We start from the raw sequence: 12,211 nt of genomic DNA on the forward strand, positions 1-12,211 counted from the left end.
TTTACACAAAAGGAGAAGATGCTAAAATCTACTGCTCACACAGCATTACAAACTATAACCGGATCCTCTGGTACAAGCAGTCAAAAACACAGCTACAACTGCTCGGACTTTTATTTTTAGGTAAAGGTACTATAGAGCCTGGAGTTAATGTGACGATGGATGGGGGTGCAAATGAAAAAGAGAACTGCACATTAACAATTAAGGACATCGAACTGAGCAGCAGTGGAGTGTACTTCTGTGCTGCTTATTACCACAGTGCTGCACATCACTGCACCTCAATACAAAAACCTATCAAACATATGTTCTTAATCTTTTTAATACAGCCTCTCACACCTGGAATCAGCCATTAAAACCAATGTTGATCAGATATTATAACAGAAGGTTCCCTATAAACAACTATGCAACATTTGAGCTGCCACTTCCTGTAATAAAGGCCAATCTCAAATTGCAAATATATCTGTAGAGGATTATTATTGGCTGTTGACTATGAATAAAACAACTTAAAAAACAAAAATCGTTTTAAGATACATTAGCTAAGTTTTACATGTTTAACCATTTAAATACACAAGACTTATATTTCTTAAAGTACTAGAAAATTAGTGATTTAATTATTTTAAATACATTGACTAAGATGAAGTAACTTGGTTGGTTGGGTCTCTCTAATTAATAGAAGAGTTTCCTCTACTAGTGTAACCTTGGTTGTGGTGCATGTCCTCTCATGTCCTGTCATAAGGTGGCAGTATATCTTTGAGTTTCTCACTGAACCAGGTGTGTGAATTGGTGGTTGTGAATGGCCAAATCCTTTAGATAAAAATAAACCTCAGGATATAATAGGACTCCACCCCCCGAGTGATGAATTGACATAAGAGAAGTTAGACGTAATTGGCACAACTAAGAACATCTGTGATAGCAAGGCATCATGATTATTCTACTCCTCAGCATCTATTTTAAATGTAATCTAGTTACAGGTAATGTCATGAACGTGTTAAATATATTTGATGAGAGTATTATACACTGCTCCTTTTACAATTTTATGCCACAAATTTTGATGTAATATTTTGTTTGTAATTATATATTGTATCTTACTTTTATTGGTGTCTGTTCAACAGTTTCCTCCTCAAGTGATCAAGTCAACCAGACTCCAGCTAATATTTACACAACAGGAGAAGAAGTTAAAATCTACTGCTCACACAGTATTCAAAGCTATGAAATAATTCTCTGGTACAAGCAGTCAGAGGAAACTCTACAGTTGCTTGGATACCTGCGTTTTGGCAAAGGTTATCCAGAACCTGGAGTGAATGTGACAATAGATGGGGGTGCAAATGTTAAAGAGAATTGCACATTAACGATCACGGATCTCAAAGTGAGCAGCAGTGGAGTGTACTTCTGTGCTGCTAGTTACCACAGTGCTGCACATCACTGCACCTCAATACAAAAACCTATCAAACATGTGTTCTTAATCTGTTTATTACAGCCTCTCACACCTGGAATCAGCCATTATAACCAATGTTGGTCTCACAAAGATCAGATATTTCAACAAAAGGTTCCTTATAAAAAAAAACAATGCAACATTTGAGCTGCCACTTCCTGTAATAGAGGCCAATCTCGATTGTTAAATATATCTGTAGGGGATTATTATTAGCTTTTGACTATGAATAAAACAGTTTAAAACAAAAAAACAACTTTTTAAGATATATTAGTTAAGTTTTAGATGTTTAACCATTTAAATACACAAGACTTACGTTTCATACAATACTAGAAAACTAGTGATTAATTACATTCACTAAGATGAAGAAACAAGTTCACTTTCAAAGATTTGTGAAATCAGACCTGAAAATTCTGAATTAGTGTTGGACTTTTAACAAACCAACATCTTATACTGCATTAAAATGTACAGCTATTATAAAACCTTTAATCATTTTGAATTACTACAACAAATGGTGATTTGTGATCATTTGCTTCCTGTTGTGTAAGTATGCTTTTGACCATAGAGCTGCAGACGGGAAGTTGAATGGTTTGGTCTGTGTCATTAACAGGAGAGTTTCCTCTCCTAGTGTAACCTTGGTGATTGCACATGTATTTCTTTTTAGGGTGTGTTTAATTTGTGTGGATTATAATGTAAATTTATGTTGCATACTAGATTTTGCAATATTATTTTATGATTTTACCCTTTTATTTTATTATAAATTAGTAATTACTTTATTGTCACTTACTTAAATTTATAATTTTATGTATAATATTCAAGTTATTTCTTATGGCATTTTGTAAGGTCACTTTGGTTCTTACCCAGTGTTTACGGTGGGACTGTTTATGGTGTGACAGGTCCTTGTGCCTTGTGCATTGCAGAGTTGATGTAAAATGTTGAGTCCTGCTATGTTGGTGTTTATTTTAGATCATTTCTAAGCATTTTAAACTATAGCAATATACCCACAGCCCGGAGAGTCTGGAATACAGTCTACCACAACCAAAAATCAGGGTTACATTAACTTAAAATAAGATTGAAACACAGCACCATTTAGACTGATGTTGAATTCATCATTGCCTTTGCAATGTACTTCTGTGCTTCTTAATTACTACAGCTGCTTCATAATCCTGCAGCTTAATACAAAAATATCCCTCTGAAGTTTTCATCTATTCTTCTCACAGCTCAAGACACCTGTAACATTTCCTGTCATAAGGTGGCAGTATATCTTTAAGTTTCACAACCAACCAGGTATGTGAATTGGTGGTTGTGAATGGCACAATCCTGTATATGAAAATAAACCTCAGACTATAATAGGACTCCACCCACTGAATGATGATCCGCTCACTCATAAGAGGCGGACATAAGAGAAGTTAGATGTAATCGACACAACTGATAACATCTGTCACAGCAAGGCATCATGATTATTCTACTCCTCAGCATCTATTTTAAATGTAATCTAGTCACAGGTAATGTCAAGAGTGCTTTAAATGCATTATATTATATAGTTTTTTGAGTATTATACACTGCTACTGTTATGACTGTATGCCACATTTTATGATGTAATTCTTCATTGGTACTGTGTCTTACTTTTATTGGTGTCTGTTCAACAGTTTCCTCTTCAAGTGATCAAGTCAACCAGACTCCAGCTAATATTTACACAACAGGAGAAGAAGTTAAAATCTACTGCTCACACAGTATTCAAAGCTATGACACAATCCTCTGGTACAAGCAGTCAGAGGAAACTCTACAGTTGCTTGGATACCTGCGTTTTGGCACAGGTTATCCAGAACCTGGAGTGAATGTGACAATAGATGGGGGTGCAAATGTTAAAGAGAAATGCACATTAACAATTAAGGAATTCGAACTGAGCAGCAGTGCAGTGTACTTCTGTGCTGCTAGTTACCACAGTGCTGCACATCTCTGCACCTCAATACAAAAACCTATCAAACACACTTGTTTTTCTCTATATCTCTATATTACAGCTCACACCTGGAGTCAGCCATTATAACCAATGTCTCACAGAGATCAGATATTATAATAGAAGCCTCCCTATGAGTAGCAATGAAACATTTAAGCTGCCACATCCTGTGATAAAAAAAGCACTCTTTAATAACAAAATTGTCTGATTTCATTGGGGGGAACATGTCATGATAAATTTCCCGTATATGTCATTTTCTCTTTGTTTTCACATTGAGTCGAGTCTCTATAATCTCTAAATAGTTTTTGTTGGTTTCCTGTAATCTTGAATGCTTTTAATCAACCCATTACTAAAGACTTAATACTTAATAAAGATCTAATACATTAACACATGCATACATTAATGATAAGATATTTCTCTGAAAAAAAAACCTCTCTATGATGACGCCATTACGATAGTTTACCATTAAAGGTTTTTGTAAAAGAAACTGTTATTAACGTTCAAAGAAAAGGAAACTGTAAATGTGCTGGTTATATTGTAAAGCTACATGAATACCAGCTCAGTGCTGGAGTGTAAAAAACCTAAAGCTGTTTTATAACTTAAATATCGCTACCTTTGGTAAAAGACCAGTTGTGACAGTGTTAACAACAGGTAGATACCAGCATAGATTAAGATGAAAACACAATAACAAGTAGATTTATGTTCATTCAGTCAGAAAACACAACATCATGATCATTTTCTTGCCTGTTCACACCCCCTTGCACCTTTAATATTTCCTCTCATAAGGTGGCAGCATATATCCTTGCTCAGAATTCTATACTGAGCAAAGAGTGCACATTTGTAATAGTTTTTGACACAGTGATGTTCATGATAGTAAATTCAGGACATAATAAGGGTCCACCTGTCATGGTCCTGGGCCATGTGGGCCCAGTAGTCTTAGTTTTCATGTATTTTTGTATTTTGTTCTTTATTTAGGCCATGCTTCCTGGGTTGATCTGTTACGTTGTTCCTTATGTGTTTTCCCTTCGTGACTCTTACCCCCTGTGTGCCCCTCTGTGTATTTATGAGCCCTCGTCTCTCTTTGTGCTTTATTCTATGTTTTCCCCAGCCCGTTATGTCTGCGTTCTCCCCGTGCTCTCTCTCCTCCTGTTTGAACCTCTGTGTACTTCCTGCTTTACTTTGCCCATCTCCCATCAGTGTTACGTTCACTCCTGCCGTGTCTTGTTATGATTATCAGTGTCACCTGTGTTCCCCGTGTGCATCCACTTCCCCTGATCTTCCCTCATGTGTATTTAGTCTCTGTGTTTCGTACAGTCTGTGTCGCGTCGTCTGTGTTCTCACCCCCATGTTTTCACGATCAGTCTTTTGTGATCATCTTCGTCTCAGAGTTCTCTTAGTTTGTCACAGTATTAGTTTTCCCAGTTTAGTTATAGTTTAGCCACGCTATCCCTGCTGTGTTTGTATTCCTGGTCTTCAGTCATATTAAAGGCTCGCTACTCACTTGTGTACGCTCCTGGGTCCATTACACACACCACCGCACGACCTGCCTCTGCAGACTGTGACACCACCTGCTGAATGACAGTTTGCTCATGAGAAAGTTTCTTCATTGATGAGAAATAATCGACACAACTAAGATCATCATGATCATTCTACTCCTCAGCATCTGTCCTAACATCCTAGTTTCAGGTAACGCAGTGGATATGTTCAATATATTTTAGAACAGTATTATACAATGTTACTGACATAACTTTAAGCTGCATTTTATAATTCTTGTCTTTTCAACAGGTTCCTCTGTCAGTCATCAAGTTGACCAGACTCCAGCTAACATTTACACAACAGGAGAAGAAGCTAAAATCAACTGCTCACACAGTATTCAAAGCTATAACACAATTCTCTGGTACAAGCAGTCAGAGGAAACTCTACAGTTGCTCGGATTTTTATTTTTAGGTAAAGGTACTATAGAGCCTGGAGTTAATGTGACGATAGATGGGGGTGCAAATGTAAAAGAGAACTGCACATTAACAATTAAGGACATTGAACTGAGCAGCAGTGGAGTGTACTTCTGTGCTGCTAGTTACCACAGTGCTTCATATCACTGCACCTCAATACAAAAACCTATCAAACTTATGTTCTTAATCTTTTTAATACAGCCTCACACCTGGAATCAGCCATTAAAACCAATGTTGGTCTCACAAAGATCAGATATTATAACAGAAGGTTCCCTATAAACAACTATGCAACATTTGAGCTGTCATATCCTGTTATTAAAAACAATGACACAACCTTCCTACATGTATCATGTTCACCTTACTGACTTAAGTTTGTGACAATTTTTTAAGTTTACTGTAACTTAAAATATTTTTTAACATCATAAAAAATATATTTTTTCCTATTATCATCTAATACAACCAAATGAGTGATAAGATATTAATAGAGGCCAATCTCCAATTGCAAATACATCTGTAGAGGATTATTATTGGCTGCTGACTATGACTGCAACAGCTTAAAGAAGAAAAAACAAAACATTTTATGATATATTATTTAAGTTTTAGATGTTTAACCATAAAAATAGTCAAGACTTATATTTCATAAAGTACTAGAAAATTAGTGATTTAATTATTTTAAATACACTGAATAAGACGAAGTAACTTGGTTGGTTGGGTCTCTGTAATTAACAGGAGAGTTTCCTCTACTAGTGTAACCTTGGTTGTGGTGCATGTCCTCTCATGTCCTGTCATAAGGTGGCAGTATATCTTTAGATAAAAATAAACCTCAGGCTATAATAGGACTCCACCCCCCGAGTGATGATCCACTCATAAGAGGCAGGCAAAAGAGAAGTTAGATGTAATCGACACAACTGAGAACATCTGTGTTAGCAAGGCATCATGATTATTCTACTCCTCAGCATCTATTTTAAATGTAATCTAGTTACAGGTAATGTCATGAACGTGTTAAATATATTTGATGAGAGTATTATACACTGCTCCTTTTACGATTTTATGCCACAAATTTTGATGTAATATTTTGTTTGTAATTATATATTGGGTCTTATTTTTGGTTGGTGTCTGTTCAGCAGATTCCTCTTCAAGTGATAAAAATGTCTGACATATCTCTGTTTTACCATGAATACTATCACAACTCAAAATCCCACTTTCAGGTTGGGATATAAATACTTTTTTACTACTTTTGCAATTTTTCTGTATGCCACCATACTACATTTTCAATAAACAATCAAGTGGGATTTAAGTGAAGTGACTTTCTGATTTAATTCAAGAGATTAAACAAAGGCGCTGTTACAGTCTTGTTCTATACATATTACCTGATTTCACATCATCAAATGCTGCGTGTCTTACGTTGAGATGCTCTGCTTGGCCTTTACTGCAGCCACCTTCAGCTGTCGTTTATTAGTGGGACTCTCGGAGACAGGGGAAGAAAAACTGAACATAATGCACATGGGACACGGGACTATCAAAATAAAACAGGATGTAAGATTAAGACAAATAAACTTGACAGATCTAAACAGGGAAACAACCGTGGAGACAGAGAGGTAAAAAACAATTTAGACAAGACTGACTCTCACAGGAGATGCTGAGGACAAGAAAGGGGACAAATATGATTAAACAATAAATCATTAACCAGAAATATAGATAAAACTCAAAGGTACGAGAAAGAACTAAACTCAAGATTAAGAAATACAGAGCTTGAACTAAAATAACCTCTTAGATGCAGAAGAAACAATCACAATAAATACAAAATGTTGGGTCCCAACCAGGACCATAACAGATAACGAGTGGTTTCTCTCCTGCTCCATATTTTTATTTTCCCATCACCTTTTATTTATTTATTTACATTTTTTTCACAACTGTGTGGCCTCCTTTAGATTGTTTCTGGAAAAGTTTAAACGGTGCGTCTTAAATTTACTTGTTGTCTTCTGTGGTCATTCAGGCCTTTTCATGTTGCTGAGATACATTCCCTCCTTCTAACAATGTACCAGACTGTTAATTTGACCACTTTAGGCATTTTCTTTACTAAGCCCCTTGAAATAACGCTGAAAGTCTGCACTTTAATCGCCTGTTTGACTTGAAATACAGCATGGTTGTGTACACATATAAACCTACAGCAAGTGTATCAATGTCAACATTGTAGCAGTTCATGATTTAACAGACAAAAATAATAACTTCACTCTACAGATGTGAGTGCAGCTGCTAAATGGACCTGTACTTTATCAACTAAAGATTGTTAAAATCAGTGCAGTTTGCTTCCTTACTGCTAGTTAGCACAGGGGTTCATATCACTGCTCGTCAGTACATAATCTTCCCAAACACCATAACAGAGCCCCGTTGTAAGGGGGCAGTATGTCTTTACCTTTAACGCTGAACCAGTTTTGTAAATTTGTGGTCAAGGTTGACACAGTGATGATTACAAAGCTAAGTTGAAGATATAGACTCCGCCTGCTGAATGATAGCTCACTCAAAAGGAAGATTACAAAGAAAGAAGGGTGCAAATGATCAGCACAACTGGGAAAATCTATCATAGCAAATCATGATTATTGTACTCTTAACTATTACTTTTTCGTCTTTTTTCTTTCTTCTTCTTGTTTCAGGTAATGCCATGAATATGCTGATTGTATTATAGTATGACGCAATGCTACGATTTTAACTGCATAGCTGCATTTTTTTATACATACATTTTAAATTTAGATAATTTCAAGGCTTAATCTTGCATAATCTGTATTATCTTTGGTTGATGTCTGTTCAACAGGTTCCTCTGTAAGTGACCAAGTCAACCAGACTCCATTTAATGTTTATGCAGAAGAAGAAGAAGTTAAAATGCACTGCTCACACAGTATTCAAAGCTATGACACAATTCTCTGGTACAAGCAGTCAGAGAAGCAGCTACAATTGCTTGGATACATGCGCTATGACAAGGGTTATCCAGAGGCTGGAGTGAATGTGACGATGGATGGGGATGCAAGACAACACAAGAACTGCATATTAACGATTAAATATCTCAAAGTGAGCAGCAGTGGAGTGTACTTCTGTGCTGCTTATTACCACAGTGCTGCACATCACTGTACTTCAATACAAAAACTATCAAACACATTTTTTCTGTATTAAATCTCTATCAACGCTCAGCATCTCACACCTGGAATCAGCCATTATAACCAAAGTTGGTTACAGAAAGATCAGATATTAAAATAGAATATTTAAACTGCCACATCCTGTTATATTAAAAAAAAAAAACCATCCAATATTTAAAATATCTGTAATGTTGTATTCAAATGTGAGCACAGATTGTGCATATCACTTTGAAAACTCAATGGTTTTGTGGAAATCATAAAATGAAGACAGGCTTTTGTTGTTTTGCTTCTATTCACATGATGACATTACAGGTTTGTACCGAGTGTTGTGTAGGGCTAATTTAACGGGTTTAATGTTTTAACAAAACGAGAAAGGACTCAAACAAAGCACAACTTAAAGATAGTCCATGTTTTCCTAATGAGAGAATTCCATCAGAGGTAGCAATAATGCGAATGCTACCACACAATGAAAGTGAAACATAGTATCAACTAGATTAATGTTCAGTGCGACCTGGTGGTCACAGAGCTCAGGATATAATACGACTCCACCTGCTGAATGATGATTTGCTGAAAAGTGAGTCTCCTCAGCACAACGGAGGCGATCTTTCACAGCAAGGCGTCATGATTATTCTACTCCTAAGCTTTCATTTTAAATACATTCTAGTTTCAGGTAATACAATGAATATCTTTATTATACTTTAAAATGATACAAAGCTATTATTAAAACTGTATATCTGTACAATTGCATTTTATAGTAATGCTAATATTTATGGTTTATTCTAATATGATGTGTCTCACTTTTGGTTGATGTCTGTTCAGCAGGTTCCTCTGTCCACCAGACTCCAGCAGACATTTACACAAAAGGAGAAGATGTTAAAATCAACTGTTCACAAAGTATTCAAAACTATGACACAATTCTCTGGTACAAACAGTCAGCAAAACTGCTGCAGTTTTTGGGATACATGTATTTAAACAACTATAATCCAGAGCCTGGTGTGAATGTGTCAATGGATGGGAATGCTGATAAAGGCAAAAACTGCACATTAATCATTAAGGAACCCAAAGTGAGCAGCAGTGGAGTGTACTTCTGTGCTGCCTATTACCACAGTGCTGCACGTCACTATACCTCAATACAAAAACGGAACAAACCAAAGTTTTTTTTGTTTTTGTAAGATATCTGTATTGTAGCTCACAGCTCCTCACACCTGGAATCAGCCACTATAACCAGTGTTGGTCCCACAAAGATCAGATATCACCAGAGAATGTTCCACACGAGCATCAACGTAACATTCAAACCGCATCCTGCCATAGAAAGCAACCTCCAATATTCAAAGTATCTACAGTGTCCAAATTCAACTTGAGCACTATGATGGCACAAATATGCTCACAGGTATCACTAGTTGGTTCATGTTAATATGATAGCATCACACAGTTGCTGCCCAATCATCATGTGAATTTTAGTTCTACTATATCCCAGAGTTCCTCTTTTGGACTGAGACCTGGGAGCCACAGAAGCCATTTAAGTACAGTAGTACTGTCATGTACATGAAAACAGTTTTGGTTTTAGTTTTGCGATTTGTGACATGGCGCCTTACCCTGCTGGAACAACCATCAGAACATCGGTGCATTGGGATCATAAAAGGATGGACCTGGCAACAGCAGCATGGCCAAAAACATCGTATTTGTACATAGACATTAAAGTTATACAGACATAAAAATCAACCTCTAATATACAAAATATCTGCAATTTCTGATTTCAACATTAGTACTATGAAGACAAACAACATAAACAATTTTCACTTGTTTCATTGGCAGATTTTTTTCACTTATTTCAAGCTAAAATATCTTGTCTTAAGTGAAAAATCTGCCAATGAAACAAGCGAAAATTGTCTAGTTTTTTTTCTAGTTTTAAGATTCACTGTCTTGAAACAAGTTCCTTTAGCTTACTGAAATGTTGCCCTTTAGCTGATTGTGTCTCATTTTAAGTGTAATGAGATCATTTTGACTAGAAATAAGAGAAATATACTTGGTAAGATTTAGAGTTTTTGCAGTAAATAAACATGAATTTTCATCTCTTCTCACACTTTAGAGCCCTTTGCAGCTGTAACACTTTCTGTCATTAGGTGGCAGTATATCTTTTGAATTGCACACTGTTGTGAATGGCACAATGTTGTTTAACAAATAATGTTCAGGATAAAAGAATACTCCACCCACTGGATCACGATTTGCTTAAAAGACACTTTCATGAAACAAGACAGAAGTATTCAGCACCACTGAGAACATCTGTCACACAGGCATCATGATTATTTTACTCCTAAGCATCTATTTTAAATATATTCTAGCTTCAGGTAATGTCATTGATGTTAAATATATTTTACAGCAGTTATATAAATTGTTAATGTCATGACATAAAGCTGCATTTTATATATAATTTTTCATTTATTCTTTTACATCGTGTTTACTTTTGTTTGTTGTCTGTTCAGCAGGTTCCTCTTCAAGTGATAAAGTCGACCAGACACCAGCTAATATTCACACAAAAGAAAAAGAAGTTAAAATCCACTGCTCACACCGTATTCAAAACTATGACACAATCCTCTGGTACAAGTAGTCAGAGAAACAGCTACGATTACTTGGATACCTGCGTTATTGCACAAGTACTCCAGAGACAGGAGTGAATGTAACGATAGATGGGAGTGCAGAAAAAGAAGAGAACTGCACATTAACGATCAAGGATCTCAAAGTGAGCAGCAGTGGAGTGTACTTCTGTGCTGCTAGTTACCACAGTGCTGCACATCACTGCACCTCAATACAAAAACCTATCAAACACATTTTTGGGTATCTGTACAGCAGCTCACACCTGGCATCAGCCATTATAACCAATGTTGGTCTCACAAATATCACATATAAACTTATTTTTTCTGTTAACTAATGCAACGAAATTAATGATAAATAAGACATTTCTCTCAATACACTGTGATGATGGCATTATGGTAGTTTACAATTAAAGGTTTTTGTGAAAAGAAACTGTGTTGATGTTCATTCAGTCAGAAAACACAACATCATGATCATTTGCGGCATTTTGCCTTTATTGGAAAGAGGCAGTGAAGATGATGGGAAAACAGGGGGAAGCATATATCCTTGCTCAGAATTGTATACTGAGCAAAGAGTGTGCATTTGTAATAGTTATTGACACGGTGATATTCATTATAATAAACTTAGGACGTAATAAGACTCCACCTGTTGATTGCTCATTTTCTCATGAGAAAGTTTCTTCATTGATGAGAAATGATCGACGCAACAGAGAACATCATGATCATTCTACTCCTCAGCATCTATGCTAACATCCTAGTTTCAGGTAATACCATGGATATTTTCAAAACATTTTAGAATAGTATTATACGATGTTACTGACATAACTTTAAGTTGCATTTTATGATTTTCATATAATGTGTATTACTTTTACTTGATGTCTTTTCAGCAGGTTCCAGTGTTCAAGTCTACCAGACTCCAACTAATATTTACACAACAGGAGGAGATGCTAAAATCTACTGCTCACACAGTATTCCAACCTATAACCAAATCCTCTGGTACAAGCAGTCAGAGAAAACTCTACAATTGCTTGGATACCTGCGTTTTGGCACAGTTACTCCAGAGACGGGAGTCTCTGGAGTAACAAAAACCTATCAAACACATTTTTTGATATCTGTATTGAAGCTCACAGCCTCACACACCTGGAGTCAGCCATTAT

The sequence above is a fragment of the Copadichromis virginalis genome, linkage group LG19 (genome assembly GCF_057382275.1).
Source record: "Copadichromis virginalis isolate Kocher_CV1m ecotype Utaka linkage group LG19, C_Virginalis_male_GT1.1, whole genome shotgun sequence".
Classification (NCBI taxonomy): domain Eukaryota; kingdom Metazoa; phylum Chordata; class Actinopteri; order Cichliformes; family Cichlidae; genus Copadichromis; species Copadichromis virginalis.